Genomic DNA, 18,525 nt, shown 5'->3' on the forward strand with positions numbered 1-18,525 from the left:
TAATGCGCCAGACTGCAAAGCCATTTGAACTGCAAGGTTGGCAGTTCAAGCTCACCAGCTGCTCCTTGGAAACCCTATACAGGGTCGCTATGGGTTGGCACCGACTTGAAAGCACTTCACAACAACAACAATGGAAGCCTGATCAGCAGGTGAGGGTAGGATAGGTGGATGTTTATCATTGTATCCCCACCAATTAGAACTGGTGCATCGTAGGTGTTCACCAGGAGTTCCTGGATAAAGAAAATGGTTAAGCATTCAATCACTAGCCACAATGTTGGCCGTTTGAACACACCCAGAGGCACCTTTGGAGTACAGACCTGGCAATCTGCTTCCAAAAGGTCACACCTTAAACACCCTTGGAAGAGTTCTACATGGAGTTGCTGAGTCAGACTCCCTTGGAAGGCAACTAAAAGTAACAACAGGTGCTCAATAAACAGATATTAAATGAACAAATGAAATCAATTCAGGACATGATGAATTAAAATACAGGGTTTAAAGTTGTTTCATTCCTCTTTGACTATCTGCTTGCTAAGATATGTGGAATTAGAATCTACAGTTTAACAAGATCTATAAGAATCCCTATACAAGGTCACTGTGAGGCAGAATCAGCTCGATGCCATTTAACAACAGTTGAAACTGAGAATCACCAGGGGATCTTACTAAACTGTAGATTTTGATTTAGTATAGCTGGGGTAGCAATGCAGGTTCTCCCAGGGTATTGAACCAGAATAAATTGGTTCAAAGCCCTGGTCACATGTACGTGAAACTACCCACAAGCAGTTGAATTATGCAGGTTTATTACTGATGTAGATTGAGAATCATCATGCAAGTGGATAAGATTGCAAAATGAAGGATGACAAAATAGCCAGATGCATCCCTAGAAGACAAAGAACCAGTAAAGGAAAATAGGGCCATAAGGAAACTAAGAAGGAGTAGCAAGAGCGAGAAAAAAAAAAAAAACTAGGGGGGGAAAGTTTCCTAAATATGAAATATGGAGCGGATCTCAATAAGAGAGTTACAAACAGTGTCAAAGGCTGAGTAAATCTAGCTTCTTAGAGCTGTGTTCCTGGAACACAGAAAGGAAAAGCCAGACTCCTAGTGAACTGAGGGTTGAATCTGAGATGATGGTGAGCATAGGAGATGGAGGAAAAGAAAGAAATGATTCGAGGTGAAACAGAAGTATATTTAAATGAAGATGACAGATTCAATTTGCTTATGGATGCCGTGACAGTCAGAAGGAAGAGGGAAATGATGGATTTGAAGGTACAAAGAGCTGGCCCCAATCCCCAGAAAGCCCTCTTTCATTGTATAGGAGAAGAAAAAACAGTGAGTTCAGAGGTAGGCAAAAGGGGAGAAGTTATGGGTGAATTTCAAGAGAGAATCAAGTTTGAAATTGCAACTCTAGGCAATAGGACAGCATGCTTGCTAGGGAGATCTGTAACATATGTTCAGAGATGTTGATGCTTGTTGAGAGTGGAGACCATAATTCTTGTAAGAACACTGGTGTTTTACTATGCATGTGAATCACCTGTGGATGTTGTTGCTCTTCATACTGCTTCAGTGGGTCTGGGCTCAAGATTCTGTAGTTCCAACAAGCTCCCAGGTGATATAGATGTAGTGGATCTTTGAGTAGCAAAGTGATTTTGCCACTCAGCTCTGGTGTCAGAGGAGAACCTGTAAAGAGTTGAAACAAGGACTGGGGTTTGCCAGGTGTGTTCAATAGAAAGAAAAGGGAGAAAAGGAAGGTGAGGGGGCTTGAAAAGAGTAAGAGACGGCCTTGAGGACAGAAGCAGACAACTAACTACTGGGGTTACAGAAAGGCTCTCTCTACTGAAGGTAAGTGTGAATTGTCAGTTATGTTTTTTAAGATACGGATGCAGTTACTGTGGCAGAGATGTAAGCTCAGCTTGTTGTTAGGCCAGCTAACCTCTTGAGACATGTAACATACAAGGGAAAATACTACACATAACCAGTTCACGGTACTTCTAAAGCACACAAACGTCCAACAACTGATTTGCCTTGAAATTATTCTCATCCTCTTTGTTTTAGTATTAAATGTGTTCTCCTTTTCTGCTATCTTTGCTTTAGGTTTTAAACTTAAACTGTGCAAAGATTTTAATTTGGGATTAACATTTATACAGCCCTACATTGCAACGGGAGCTTTGTTTGCAAACATCAAATACATTTCTTCTGGGTGAGCGCGTGGACTTTAACAAACTGTGAATCTAATCTTTATCAGTAAAGCAGTGTAATTCCATTATATCAGTTTATTATTCTTTTGAATAGGGCACCCCACATCACCGGCATTCTTAGAAACACAGCTCTGTACAGTTAAAGACTGAAATAATGTGAGAAGCCCATAGTCTAGGAAGTGGTGGTGGTTATGTGCCATGGACTACAAAGTACACCTATCAAATTATACTGCTGTTTTTATCAATTTCCATTAACTCTGACCCATGGAGACCCCAAGTGTATCAGAGTAGAACCATGATCCATAGAGTTTTCAATGACTGAATTTTGCTAAGTAGATAACCTGAACTTTTTTCCAAGGCTTCTCTTGCTGGACTTAATCCTCTAACCTTTCAGTTAGCATCAGCGCGCTGAACTGTTCACTTCACCAGGGATTCCTCATAGTTGTTATAACAGCTGTTTTATATTTGAGGGGCTCATCAGTAAACATCTTTAGACCATTGTGCTAAGATGTGGTGGGAATACAAAGAGGCATAACATAGGCAGGGTTATTTCCCTTGGTTCTGTTTAAAGAACAAGACATTTTTCTATATATAAAAGATTATGAAACAACACTAAGCAGTATGCCAGTTAAGTACAAGCATTTGTTGAACGAAAACAACAACAACAAATATATATATATGTAATTTGACATCACCATACATATATATGGAGTCCTGGTGTGGTGCTGTGGGTTAATGTGCCAGACTGCAAAGTCGTTTGAATCGCAAGGTCAGAGGTTCAAGCTCACCAGTGGCTCCTCAGAAACCCTATACAGGGTTGCTATGGGTCGGAATCAACTCAATGGCACTTAACAACAACAACAACTTACCTACATATACAGTTCTGGTGTGGAGCTATAGGATATGTACTGTATTGCTAATGTCAAGATTAGTGCTTCAACCCCATCAGCCTCTTCTCAGAAATCCTATACAGGGTTGACTCAACAGCACTAAACAACAGCCTACAAAAATTTCAGATTGAAAAAAATTATTTCATTACTTGCCATGGAGGCAGTTCTGACTCATAGTGATCTTATGTATAACAAAGGAGAACTTTACCTTGTTCTGCATCTTTCTCACAGTCACTGCTCTATTTGAGTCCATTTATTGGAGCCACTCTGTCAATCAATCCTTCTTACTGAGAATCTCCATTTTTGTTTACTCTCTATTTAGCTTCGGAAACCCTGTACAGGGTCGCAATGAGTTGGAACCCACTCCACAGCACATAACCACCACCACCCTCTATTTGGCAAGCATGAAATCCTTCTGTAATGATTGGTCTTTCCTGATGATACGTCAAAGTAAGTGAGACAGCCTTTTCATCTTTGCTTCTTAAAAGATATAAATATCATTTGTTGTTACTAGCGTCATCTGGTCGGTTCTGACTCTGTGTAGGGTTTCTGAAGCTGTACATCTTTTGGGGAGCAGAAACATCTTTCTCCCATGTAATTATTGAAATAAATAGTATTGTTTATAACATGTTTCTTCCAACTGTTAATGGTTAAAACATAAAAATCAAATTAAAAAAAAAAAGTAATATTCCATTGTATGGATTTAGTCATCTCAAATGTTTTTCTGGTAACTTTTCCCCTTCTAAATTTCCTAGGATTTTCAATGTGACCATCACTTTCTTCAAATAAAAATAGCTTCAGTTCATTCTTTAAAAAAAAAAGAATGAATGAAGAGTTTGTGCTAACTGCACCAAAGCAGACATGTTGGGTACAAATTTCAAGCAAAAAGTAGTTATCTTTTTTTTTTTTTTAAACATTAGAATCAGTTGAAGGCATTTTCTCGAATTAGTACTAATGCCAATGCCACCTTGAGTTGCAGACTTTTTAAAAAACCTGAAATCAATAATATTGTTAGCAGTTTCCAGTCACCTACACTAAAACTTAATAATTTAGTTACCTCTTTAAAAACAATTTATCATACAGTATTTCTGACTTGCAAAAGAGCCATAAAAATACTATAACAAATACAAAATAATTTTTCTTTAATATTCATCAGCCTTCAGCCTAGGAAGAACTCAGTTAATGTTTGTTGAACGAATAAATGATTCTCATGTATTATTAATGGCTTGTTTCCATATTTATAATCTCCTTGGGGCCAAGGACAATGTTTTAAACTTGTCTTCTTTTCCATGGTGCCTATATAATGATAGTTAATGTGGTTGTTGTTCAATAAATACTTGCAGGCTGGTTGATATTTTCAAAGTCTAGCCTCCCTAATGTTTGTAATTCTCTTTAAACTTGAACCTTAATCTCTACCTCTCTTTAAGTCGAAATCCAATATTTAGCCTCCATTCAAAGTAATTGAAATTGCTTTAATCACCATACAACATTCATGAAGTACAACTCTCAATTGAGAAAGGCTGAAAATCATCTTTTTTTACTTTAGTTATTATTCCTATTTTTAATATCTGCTTATTAAATACAATTGTTTTTGTCCCTGTTTCTAGTTAGAGTTAAGAATAAGTCAAAAGCTTATTTGCAAAATGGTTAAATAGAGATGTTTCTTTTAAAAACACTGACTCAGCTTCAATTTTCAGAAACCTACTGTGACTACCAGAAATTCATCTCCATAATTCCCAGAAATTATTCATGTACAGACATGTGCATCTATTTTCTGCTGCTTTCTCTAGTTCACTGTTTTAATGTAGAGTACAAGGACAAATTGCATTGAAAGCCAATGAGTGTTTGTTGTAAAGATTCCTGGCCCTCATCTCAGCTCTCTCTGTATCCTATTTCTATGTAAACAGTGGAGCAACACCTCAGCACTCAAAATTTCCAGCACTCTCCTTATTTCTCGAAGTTTCTAAAGTTGAATGATTTGTTATTGCTGTTCTCATCGCTCAGGTCCTACCGCTCAACTTCCAGCTCTCACATTAGCTTCATTTCTGTTTCTATTCTTTCTCTACCACGGGATCCACTCTATATTCCTCTGTTTGCCACTCTGGTGCTTCTCTAGCAGGTCTCTTCTCTCCTTCATGACCCCCATGATATACCTGCCAACATGGAAATTTTAAGAGGCCACACTTACAGAAATCACTTGTTCTCCTTATTTTAGTCTCAGGAACCACACTCATCAAACATACTGGAAACCATTTTGTTTGGTGTGTGAGGTGCTGTAGGTTAGTGCTACTTAAGTGGCTATCCATGAGATATAAGGACCTTGTGCCTGAATATGAGGGGACTTCAAAAAGTTTGTGGACAAATGGAATGAAAAAATGCTTGAATTTTTCTACAGACTTTTTGGAGCCTCCTTGTATAATTCAACACACTATTTCTTTCATTAAGAAAATCTTGCTACAATTTTACATTTTTTGCAAGCTCCTTCTGTCTTCACAGACGAGTAACAGTTTGTGGAAGTTACCAGTTGACCTAATCCATTCTGAGCAGTTGTGATAGGGGGTTGTCTTTTAAATTTTTTGTATAATTTGTATTTGTATTATTGATTACCATTCACAGACCATGAAATTTACCCATTTAAAGTCTACATTACAATGGTTTTTAGTATATTGAGTTGTGTAACATTACATAGTCAATTTTAGAACATTTTCATCACCTCAAAAAGAAATTTCAATCTTCACATTACACCACCCCTTTAGCAAACACTTATCTCCTTTCTGTCAATATATTTTTTAAATATAATTGCCTATTCTGGACATTTCATATAAATGGGATCATAGAATATGTGTCCTTCGGTATCTGGTTTCTTTCACTTAGAATGTTTTCAAGGTTTATAGCTATCCGTACTTCATTCATCTTATGGCTGAGTTATAGTCCATTGGATGTGTATACTACATTTTAAAAAATTCAATGATCAGTTGATAGCTATTTGGGTTTTTACTACCGTCTGGATTTTAATAATGATGTATCTCTGATATTCATGTACAAGTGTTAGTGTGGATACATGTTTTCAATTCTCTTAGGTAGGATTGGAATTCCTGAATCAAATTGTTAATGGTTAACTTTTTGAGGAATTGACAACCTGTTTTCCAAACTGGCTGCACCATTTTAAATTCCCACTTACACTGTATGAAAGCTCCAATTTCTCTACATCCTTGGTAACACTTGTTCATTACGTGGTTTCTTGATTCTAGCCATCCTGTTGGGTGTAAAGTGATGTCTCATTTTGGTTTTGATTTGCATTTACATGATGACTGATGATGTTGAGCATCCTTTCATGTGCTTATTGGTGATCATATATCTTATGAGGATAGTCTGTGCAGGTCCTTTGCCTATTTTTAAATTGGCTTATGTGTCTTTTTATACTAGCTGTTTATCAGATATATGATTGGCAGAGGTTTCCTCCCATTCTGTGGGATGTTTTTTCATTTTGTTGGCAGTATCCTTTGAAGCATAGCCATTTCTTTTACCATTTTTGAGCAATCCAATTTAGCTATTTTCTTTTTGTTGCTTGTGCTTTTGTAGTTGTATGTAAGAATCCATTACCAAACCCATGGCCACCAAGACTTATCCTTATGTTTTTTGTTTATTTTTGCTAGCATCCAGCAACTGAAAGAAGTAATTTGTGTAAGCAATACCATTTAAAATACATCATTAATAGGCCATCAGGAGAATTTTTCCAGGAATTTTCTAGTGTTGACTCTTCCATTTAGGCCTTTAATTTATTCTGGGTTTATTTTTGTACAGAGTATGAGGTAAGGGTCCACCTGCATTCTTCGTCATGTGGCTACCCAATTGTCCTGGAGTCTTGGTGTGGCACTATGAGTTAATGCACTAGGCTGAAAACTAGGTTTGAACCTCAAGGTCAGCAATTCAAGCTCACAAGCTGCTCCTTGGAAACCCTAACAGGGTCACTATGGGTCGGATCTGACTCAACGACACTTAACAACAACAACCACATCCTAATTGCCAGTACCACATTGTCTTGATGCCTGTTGCTTAGCAGTAAGTTTTGAAATACAGAGGTGTGAGTCTTGCAACTTTGTTCTTTTATTTTAAAGTTGTTGTGTCTATTCTGGGTCCCTTAATTTTCCATATGAATTTTAGGATTACCTAGTCAATTTCTACAGAGAAGCCAGTGGAGATTCTGATGGAGATTGCATTAAACTTGTAGATGAGTTTGAGGAGCTCTTTTTATTCTTTTTGATGGTACTGCAAGTGGAATTGTTTGCATAAGTATAACTTTGGTTGGTTATTTGCCATGGAGTCGGTTCAGACTCATAGCGACCCTGTACAGGGTTTCCAAGGCTGTAAATCTCTATGGGAGCAGAAAGCCTCATTTTTCTCCCGTGGAACTGCTGGTAGTTTAGAACTGCTAACCTTGTGGTTTGCAGCCCAGTTTGTAACCACTACACTACCAGAGCTCTTTTTCCTACTGCCATATTTTGATTGGGGTCAGCTTTGATTGTAATTGCCGTAAATGTTGTTGTTAAGTGTTGTTGAGTCGGTTCCAACACATAGCGACCCTGTATAGGGTTTCTAAGGAGTGGCTGGTGAGCTTGACCCACTGACCTTGCATTTTAAAGTAACTTTGCAGTCCAGCTCATTAACAGTGCCACAGCAGGACTCCATTTCCATGAATTGTGGTGGTGGTGGTGGTGATAGTGTACCCTGGAGTTGGTTCCGACTCATAGAGTCCCTATCCAGGTTTCCGTGGCTGTAAATCTTTATGGAAGCAGAAAGCGTCATCTTTCTCTCGTGTAAAGGCTGATAGTCTCAAACTGCTGACCTTGAGGTTAGCAGCCGACTTATAACCACTACTCTACCAGAGCTCCTTCATTGCAATGAATTAGAGCTTTTAAATCTGTTGAATTTAAGGAAGAATATAAATTGGTCCCCGAAATTTAATCTCTTTTGTGTTCTTTTAAATCAGAGATAAATCTTCAGGGCCAGGTCTGAAGGACTCAGATAAAGCATATATAATATGAATTGATAAACACTAAAGGAGCTCTGGTAGTGTAGTGGTTATGAATCGGGCTGCGAACCTTAAGGTCAGCGGTTCGAAACTACCAGCCGCTCCGTGGGAGAAAGATGAGGCTTTCTACTCCCGTAAAGATTTACACCCTCGGAAACCCTGTACAGGGTCGCTATGGGTCGGAATCGACTCAACGGCACTTAACAACAACAAACTATAATATTAGAAACCCTATACAGGGCCACTATGAGTCGGAACCCACTCTACCACAAAACTAACAACAACAACATTTAATTCTAAGTCACTTAGTTTTTGAAGCTGAAGGGAGAATAAAGCGTTAAACTTTTTTTTTTTTTTAATTAAATCCCTTCTTGGATTTAGCTTTTGTACTAGGAGATTGAGGTGGATAGAGGAAGGAGTATAGCTAGCTGTAAGGAAACAGGGCAGACAGATGAGAAATATCAGCAAAATTCAGGATGAACAATAATAGAAGGTTTTTTACACTGAAGGTAGCAACTCCCCAGACATACCTTGACATGAAAATAGAATTATAGCAAGCTATAGGTGAGGGCATTGATTTTTAGTCTTGACCTTCCAGTGAATTGAGTTTATTAGCAAACAATTTTGTGACTTGTTTTAAGTTCAAGATTAAAATTTAACATATAAAATCAGTCAAAGGGTAGAACACTTCAGTAATACCAATTTTATTGAATTGATTTGTTTCCGTTTCTGAACAAATCAATTCAATAAAATTTCATCCAGTTTGTTTGAGGCCTTTAAAGGATAGGGAAAATCTAGATGACTCTTGCTCAGGAGAAAGAAAATGGATATTCAAATCATTTAGGAGTTAAATAGTCCAAATTCCAACATATTTGATTGTGCGCAAGGTTCAATTCTCTTCAGTGGCAAGAGAAGGTGAATACTGAGATTGGGGGAAGCAATAGTTTTTCAGATCTTTTAAGAAGGCGCTCTTAAAAAAGGAGGGGTGGGAGAAGACATGATACCAAAATAATTTTTTAAAGCAGTCAAAGACATTTTTGAGATGACCAAAAGTGAGCACAAAATGGATCTACTCACAAGTGTCGTATATCCTATTGATTAAACTAGAATATTTTATTTTTAAAGCCTACTAATGAACAATGGGGGCTCTCATTCAATGCCGTTGAAAGAAGTCTGGCTGTATTCATTCTTTCAAAAGCCAACAGTGTGAGGAAGAAAAAATGTTTGGCATCAAGTTACAGTAAGTGAACTGTAAAGGGGCAAATTCAACTTACTGATGATGTTTCTTAAGTTCTTACTTTTGCATCTGAACAGTGAGAAGAGTAAAAAATATATATATGCACACACATACACACGTAGATATATGTAGCTAAAAGGAAGTACTAACTCCCAAATCCCGTATATTTTATGGATAAAGAAAGTAAAGTCTCAAAGAAATAATACTTTGAATCAAGTGATTTTACAAATAAGTCCTACAAAATCGAATTCAGAGAATTAAACACCATTGCGAAAAATAGCACTCGAGGTTAGTTACTGGAGACAACTGAACAGGCAAGAAACACGATGTGAAAAAAATGAAAGTAGGAAATTGTTTAATTAAAAAGCAAGGATTGTTAAGTATGATAAATTCCTGAGAGAAATTCATGACCAAGATAATGGCAAAAACACTTAACGCATTTACTGTTCTGTATTATCCGATGCCTATAATCGGTGAAGTTATCACTGTGTGGGTCTGCTCAGCTATTAGAGATTGCTTTACCACCAGTAACAAAAGAAAGCAGTGCATTAATGGATGATGTATGTAGAGAAATGACAAGTTCAAAGTGGTGGTTGTCTGAACTTAATGTTGGAATCATTGGGTGTTTTTTGTACTTAGAATTCTATTAGCAAAGGATTTGGTAACCGCTTTTTATTCATCAGATTATTCATCAGAAGGAATAATTTCCCTTTACAGATGTGAAAATGTAAAAACAAAATGGAACAGTGAATCAACAGTGATAATTCCTCTATTAGACTTTGAAGTCCCCAGTTCATTGTTTAACCATAAGACCCGTAACCAAAACCAAAACCAAATCCTTTGCAGTTCATAGCAACCCTGTAGGACAGAATAGAACTGTCTACGGGGTTTCCTAGGCAAAGATCTTTGGAAGCAAACTGTTAAACATCTTTCTCCCACAGAGTAACTGGAGTGTTTGAAATGCTGACCTTCTGGTTAATAGCTGCGTGCTCAGCCACTGTGCCACCAGGGCCCCTTGAGGTCCCGTAATCCTTCATAAAGGGACAATTTTAAGGGCCATAAGAAGGAGCCATTGTTGTTGTTGTTAAGTGTTGTCGAGTCGTTTCCAACCCATATCGACCCTTTACAGAGTTTCCAAGGAACAGCTGGTGGGTTTGAACTGCTGACATTGTAGTTCACAGTCCAATGCTGATCCTCCACCATCATACCTGAAATCCCATTAGTTATTAGTAAAAAGAAGATAATAATAACCTCAACCCACTTTTTCTCATAAAGATTACAAGAATGAAGGGAAACAATATATTAGAGTAAGCAAACCAGTTTAATTTTTAAGAGTTGGTTCCTGATTTTCTCCTCTGTTAATACGGGATATTAATGAGAATATTAAGGATCTCTGGTAAAGTAGTGGTTACGAATCGGGCTATGAACCTTAAGGTCAGGAGTTCGAGACTACCAGCTGTTCTGCAGGAGAGAGGAAGCTTTCTGCTCCTGTAAAGATTTACAGCCTCGGAAACCCTGTACAAGGTCACTATAGGTCAGAATTAACTCGACAGAACTTAACAACAACAATGAGAATATTAGAGCACTTTGAATAGGAAATTCCAAATCTAAACACAACACTCCCCTACTTAAAAATCCTCTAAAAATTTTCACTGATTTTTAGGGTAAAAAATAAAAATCCTGAATATTACCCTCCAGTTTTACTTAGCTTTATTTAACCCCTGGCTTCCCTTTCCATCTCAGGTGTTTCTCTTCCTTTTCCCATGATGCCATGCTCTTTCTTACCTAAGAGATTTACACCAGGTGTTATTCACTAGGCTAGGAATATTAGTTTATACTCCACCAACAGAGATTATGTCAACATGGAGCAGGCCAGTTCCTCTCCCAATCCCAAATTACATGCCTTCTCCTCAATAATCACAATTACTTAATTACAATTATTTAAGCAACCAGTTATTCATTGTCTTTTGTCCACATTGAAATACATGCTTTATAGGGGTTTGCTGTATGCCTCTCCTACTTAACCTTTTTTATCTTTGGCGCACTACTGTGGCATAAAGTAGGTGCTTAATAAGTATTTGTAGAACAAAATATTTGATAAAGGCTGTAAAAAGCTGTTGTCTTAGATACCTGGCACATGGAAGTACTCAATATTAAAAGGTATATTAACTTTGCATTGATTGCAAGTTCTCTCTGCTGTTGATTTGCCTTGTTACAAATGCTGTTGGTTTGCAAGATGTCTGCCCAGCATTGGGGAGGAAGTTGTATAATGGACTAGCAGTGTGCTTTTGGATGTAATAGGAACTTGGCACTTGTCTGTTGCATATTAATCCTGAAGACAATAGCAAAGCTTCCTGACCCATAAAGAATCCTTGGACTTATTACTACTAATAAGCTGTGTTAGCTCTCAGAGCCCTTCACCATATTTAAACGTATTAACTGTAGTAATACTATATTGTGGAGTGCTGGTGTGGCTCTGTGGGTTAACGCACCAGACTGCAAAGCCGTTTCAACTGCAAGGTTGGCAGTTCAAGCTCACCTGCTGCTCCTAGGAAACCCTATACAGGTCGGAATCGACTCAACGGCACTTAACAACAACAATACTATATTAGCTGTCTGTTTAAAAAATTGCAAATTTTCTGTTTAGTTTTAATGTTTGTTATAAATGACTTTCTTTGCTACAAGCAGTTAGAAACCTGAGAAGTTGTAACTCTTAGTTTTGTCAGAAGAAGCTGAAGGATTTTTGTCAGAGTGAAGAGTCTTTGAATATTTCTTTTCAGTCTCAAATAGTGAAGTTCACTACTCTGACCATCTCCTTTAGAAAGGTCTCTAAAGCAACCTGCTGCATTGTAAAATTATAGTAGTATTAGAAAGAAAAGAGACCTCAGGCAGATGAACCTTTCTCACCTCAGATGTCTCATCTACAAAATGTGGTTTGTAATAAATAATACCAAGTTTTTCCTTGAATCTCTTTTCCATTTTAAAAAATAACTGCACAGATAACTTTCTATGTAACAAGTAGTTCTCAACCACTGGTGGGGATGATGGGGATTTTGCACTCTAGGACATACTTGGCTATGTCTGAAGACAGTTTTGGTTGCCACAATGGTAGGGTGAGAAGATGCTACTAGCTCTTAGTGGGTATAGACCAGAGATGCTGATAAACATTCCACTGTGTATTGAACAGTCTTTTAAAAACAGTATCCAGTCAAAAAATGTCAACAGTGTTGGGGTTAAGAATATTGTTTATAGTAAAATAAAGTCATGATGTGGCCATTAAAAAGTAGTGAGGTTAGATCTGTGTGCAGACATGGAAAAATTTCCAAAAACTTTAGTTAAAGTAAACACAACTCAGGCAAGAATTTATAATGTTATTCCATTAGTTATTGATCTTCCTTCCATGTATATATGTGTATTTCCATTGTGGTGGTTGTTGTGTGCTATGGAGTTGGTTCCAACACAGTGAACCCTGTATAGGGTTTCCGAAGCTATAAATCTTGACAGGAGCAGAAAAACCTCATCTTTCTCCTGTGGAGCCACTGGTAGATTCGAACAGCTGACCTAGTGGTTGGCAGCCCAGCTCATAATCCACTATGCTTCCAGGGCTACATATTTCCATATGTATTTTCATATATAAATACCTGGAAGGCCACATACCAACTTGCTAACTAGGGAAATTTATGGGGAAAAGAGATATTAAAATATCAACCAGAAAGCTTGATAAGTATAATTTTGAAAATACATTCCTAATTCATGTAGTTAATAGGATTTAAAAACATAAGCAAAATGTTCAATATGGTTGTAATATGCTGTAAGCGACAAAGCATAATAGTTATAGCTATTGTTCAGTAATGGTGATGTTTTTTCTTAAAAAATTGAGGAAGTACTGGTGATGAAGGTACACAGTTAGATATGACATGTCAATAAAAGGCTTAGTCGTGCCCCTGATATGATAGAATTCAATTCAATTTATTTCATAACATATGCTTTCTTAGGTGCTTATTGAAGGAATAAGATGTATTCAATTTTATATCCCTTTGTGTGCATATAAAAGGGAAAAGATCAATTAAATATGTTAATTAGGATATCCCTAACACTTGACATTAAGGGTCCAGACCTTCTGTCACTGTGTAACTCAGAGGCATTGATGATCATGTTGTACTACACACTAACTTCCTTATCTCTGTCAAGCATAGATGAGATGGCATTTTTAAGTAAAGTGCCTTGAATTGAGCATGATATTCATATATGAAAGTATAACACTTAAAAAGTTTTCAACTGGATGAACTTTCAAAATGAATGTGCTCATGTATCTACCACCTAATTTAAGAAATAGAAATTATCAGCACCTAGAATTCGCTTCCTGCAGATGACAACATCCTGATTTCTCACATCATAGATTAGTTTGTCTTGTTTTACAATTTTGTAGATTGAAATCTGTCTTCCTCCTCAAAAACAAACATATGTAGCAGTCCTCATCCCTACTGGAATAGAATAATCCTAATCCAATTGGAGTGCTCTGTATAAAAGAGGAGAAAACACACGAAGACAGCAACACAGAAGGAAGAGGCCATGTGAAGGAAGCTCTGGACAGCGGAATGTGAGCAAAATAAACAGGATCTCCCCCTGTGACCTTCAGAGAGAGAACATGGCTTTAACCAACACCTGGAATTCTGACTGTGAACCTCCAATAATTATGAACTGTGCGACAACATAGTTCTGTTGTTTAAAACCATTAATTTTGACATATTTGTTACAACAGGCCCAGGAAACTATGCAAGAATTATAAGAGGTGGCCTCAAAAAGTTCATGGAAATACTAACTTTGAATTCCATTTTCCCACAAACTTTTTGTTGTTGTTTTTGTTTTTAGGCGCCATCAAGTAGGTACTGACTCATACCAATGTTATGCACAGAAGAACAAAACACTGCTCGATCCTGGGCCACCTAACTACTGTTGCCACACTTAAGCCCATCGATGCTGCCACTTGCCAATCCATCTTGTTAGATGTCTTCCTCTTTTTCTCTGACCCTTCACCTAACCAAACATGATATCGTACCAAACTGGTTCCTCCAGACAATATGTCCGAAGTATGAGAGATGAAGTTTGGCCATCCTAGCCTCCAAAGAGCGCTCTGGTTGCACTTCTTCCAAAATGGATCTATTGGTTCTTTTGGCAGCCCATGGCACTTTCAATATTCTCCTCCAACACCATAACTCAAAAGCATCAATTCTTCCACGGTCTTCTTTATTCACTGTCCAGCTTTCACATGCATATGATATTATTGAAAATACCATGGCTTGGGTCAGGACACTTTAGTCCTCAAGCTGACATCTTTGCTCTTCATCTCTTTAAAAAGGTCTTGTGCAGCAGATTTGTCTAATGCAATACATTGTTTGATTTCTTGACTGACTACTACTTCCATGAGTGTTGATAGTTGATTCAAGAAGGATGAAGTCCTTGTCAACTTCAGTCTTTTCACCATTGATAAGAATGTTGCTTATTGGTTCAGTGGTGAGGATTTTTGTTTTCTTTACATTGAGATGTAATCCATACTGAAGGCTGTGCTCTTTGATCTTCATCAGTAAATATTTTTAAGTCCTCTTTACTTTCAGCAAGTAAGTTTGTATCATCTGCATATCGCAGGTTGTTAATGAGTCTTCCTCCAATCCAGATGCCACATTTTTCTTCATATAACCCAGATTAACAGATTATTTGCTCAGCATACAGGTTGAATAAATATGATGAAAGAATACAACCTTGTCACACACCTTTCTTAATTTTAAACCCTTAAGTGTTTCCATGTTCCGTTTGAACAACTGCCTCTTGGTTCAGGTACAGATTCCTCATGAGCACAATTAAGTGTTCCGGAATACTCATACTTTGCAATGTTGTCCATAGCTTGTCACGATCCACATAATCGAAAGCCTTTGCATAGTCTATAAAGCACAGTTAAACATCTTTCTGATATTCTCTGCTTTCAGTCATGATCCATCGGACATCAGCAATGATATCCCTCGTTCCACGGCCTCTTCTGAATCCTACTTGAACCTCTGGAAGTTCTCTGTCAATGTATGCTTGCAGCTGTTTTTGTATTACCTTTAGTAAAACTTTGCTCACATGGGATATCAGAGATGTTTGATGATTTCCGCATTCCATTGGGTCACCTCTCTTTAGAATGGGCACAAATATGGATCTCTTCCAATCAGTCAGCCAGATAGTTGTCTTCCCAATGTCTTGGTATAGATGAGTGAGTGCCTCCTTTGCTGCCACACTTTCTTGAAATATTTCAATTTGTATTCCATCAATTCCTGGTGCCTTGTTCTTTGCCAATTCCTTCAATGCACCTTGGACTTCTCCCTAAGTATCATTGACTCTGGATCATATGCTACCTCTTGAAACGGTTGAACATTAACCATTTCCTTTTGGTTAAGTGACTCTGTATATTCCTTCCATCTTCTCTTGATGCTTTCTGCATCATTCAATAATTTGTCCAGAGAATCTTTCAATAATGAAAGTCGAGGCTTGAATTTTTCTTTAGTTCTCCCAGCTTGAGCAACACTGAGCATGGTACTCCTTTCTGGTTTTCGGGTTCCAGATCTTTACACATTTTGTTGTAATATTTGACTTTATCCTCTCGAGCTGATGGTTGAAATTTTCTGTTCAGCTCTTGGACCTCCTCATTTCTTCCATTTGCTTTAGCATCTCTATGCCAGAAAGCAAATTTCAGTGTCTCTTCTGACATCTGTTTTGATCTTTTTTTTTTCTTTTCTTATCTTCTTAATGACTTTTTGCTTTCTTCATGTATGATATTCTTGATGTTATCTCACAACTCTTCTGATCTTCGGTCTTTAGTGTTTAATGTATCAAATCTGTTCTTCAGATGATCTCCAAATTCAGGTGGGATATATTCAAGGTCATATTTTGGCTCTCGTGGACTTCTTTTCATTTTCTTCAGCTTCAGTTTGAATTTGCATATGAGTAATTGATGGTCTGTTCCACAGTCTGCCCCGACCGTGTTTCTACTGATGATAAGGAGCTTCTCCATCGTCTCTTACCACAGATGTAGTCAATTTGATTTCTATGTATGCCATCTGGTGAGGTCCATGTGTGTAGTCCTCTCTTATGCTGTCAAAGAAGGTATTTGAAATAAACAAATCATTGGTTTTGAAGAATTCTATCATGTGTTCTCCAGCATCATTTTTATCACCAAGGCCGTATTTTCCAACTACTGATCCTTCCTCTTTGCTCCCAACCTTTGCATTCTAATCACCAATAATGATCAATATATCTTCATTGCATGTTTGCTCAATTTCAGATTAAAGAAGTTGGTAGAATTCTTTTAATTCATCTTCATTGGCTTTAGTGGTTGGTGCATAAATTTGAATAATAGTGGTATTAACTGGCTTCCCTGTAGGCACATGGATATTTTCCTATCACAGACAGTATTGTACCTCATGACTGATCTGGATATGTTCTTTTTGACAATGAATACAACACCATTGCTCTTCAATTTGTCATTGCCAGCATAGTAAACCATGTGGTCATCAGATTCACAATGGCCAATATCAGTCCATTTTAGGTCACTAATGCCTAAGATATCGATGTTCATGCGTTCCATTTCTTTTTTGACAATTTCCAATTTTCCCAGATTCATACTTCATACATTCCATGTTCTGATTTTCAATGGATGTTTCCAGCTGTCTTTCTTCATTTTGAGCTGTGCCCCATCAGCAAATGAAGGTTCCGCGGGCTTTTCTCCCGTTGGCTTTACTCCATTCGTGTTATCATGGGCAACTCTACTTTGAGGAGGCAGCTCTTCCCCAGTCGCATTTTCTGGCACTATATCTGACAATGTTTCTCTGCCATTCATAAGGTTTTCAGTGACTAAATATTCTAAAGTACTTTGTTACTCCTTCTTCCTAGTCTCTTTTTGTCTGGAAGCTCATCTGAAACCTGTCTACCATGGGTGACCCTGCTGGTATTTAAAATACCGGTGGCATAGCTTATAGAATCACAGCAACTCACAAGCCACTACAAAATGACAAACTGACAGATGATTCAGTTTGTAATTTCTCATTAATTTCTATAGTTCATCATTGCATTTGTGAGGTTCATACTTGTTAGGTATAGTAGACCATTTTTATTGCTGAGTAGTACTCAATTGTTTACATATATAATTTATTCATTCTGTCATTGACCGAAGGAGACCCAGTGGCACAGTGGTTAAAGTGCTCAGCTACAAAACAAAAGGCGAGTACTTGAAAATGACTAAATACTCTGCTCTCCAAGATGAAAATGAAGCAGTTGCCACCTGTAAGGATTCCAACCTTGAAAACCCTATGGGGTTGCTATGATTTGGAATCTACTTGATAGCAACAAGGTTTTTTGTTTTCCATTTTGAGAGACACTTATACTGTTTCTAGTTTGAGACTATGTGCATTCATGTGTATATTTTGGTGTATAAACAATTATGTGTATCTGTTGTTTATGCATTGGAATAGTAGTTAGGGTTTGTAATTCTCTGAATGGCCAGTTTCTGTTAAAGCAGTTGCCTTCAAGTGGATTCTACTCATGGTGACATCACATGTATCAGAGTAGAGCTGTGCACCATAGTGTTTTCAGTGGCTGATTTTTAGAAATAGATCACTAGGCTTTCCTTTTGAGGTACTTCATGGTGCACTTGAAACTCAAAACTTATCAGTTAGTAGCCAGTACAGTAATAATCTCTACCACCCAGAAATTTAGCAGCTTTAGTAGAAAGTTTGTTAAGTGTCCTCAAGTCAGTTCCAACTCATAGCAATTCTGTGTACAACAAAATAAAACACTAGTCCTGCATGATCCATAAAATTGTTGTTACCCCTAAGCCTATTGTTAATGACACTGTGCCAATTCATTTTATTGAGGGTCTTCCTCTTATTTGCTGATCCTCTACTTTGTCAAGCATGATGTCCTTCTCTAAGGACTGGTCTTCCTGATAACATTTCAGAAGTATGAGAGAAGATGTCTTATCATCTTGGCTTCTATGGAGTATTCAGACTGTACCTCTTCCAACAAAGATCTGTTTGTTTTTCTGGCAGTCCATGGTACTTTCAATATTCTTCTCCAACACCATAACTCAAATGCATCAGTTCTTTTGTGGTCTTCCTTATTCATTGTCCAACTTTTACATGC

Source organism: Chrysochloris asiatica, unplaced genomic scaffold, assembly GCF_000296735.1.
Source record: "Chrysochloris asiatica unplaced genomic scaffold, ChrAsi1.0 scaffold00030, whole genome shotgun sequence".
NCBI classification, from domain to species: domain Eukaryota; kingdom Metazoa; phylum Chordata; class Mammalia; order Afrosoricida; family Chrysochloridae; genus Chrysochloris; species Chrysochloris asiatica.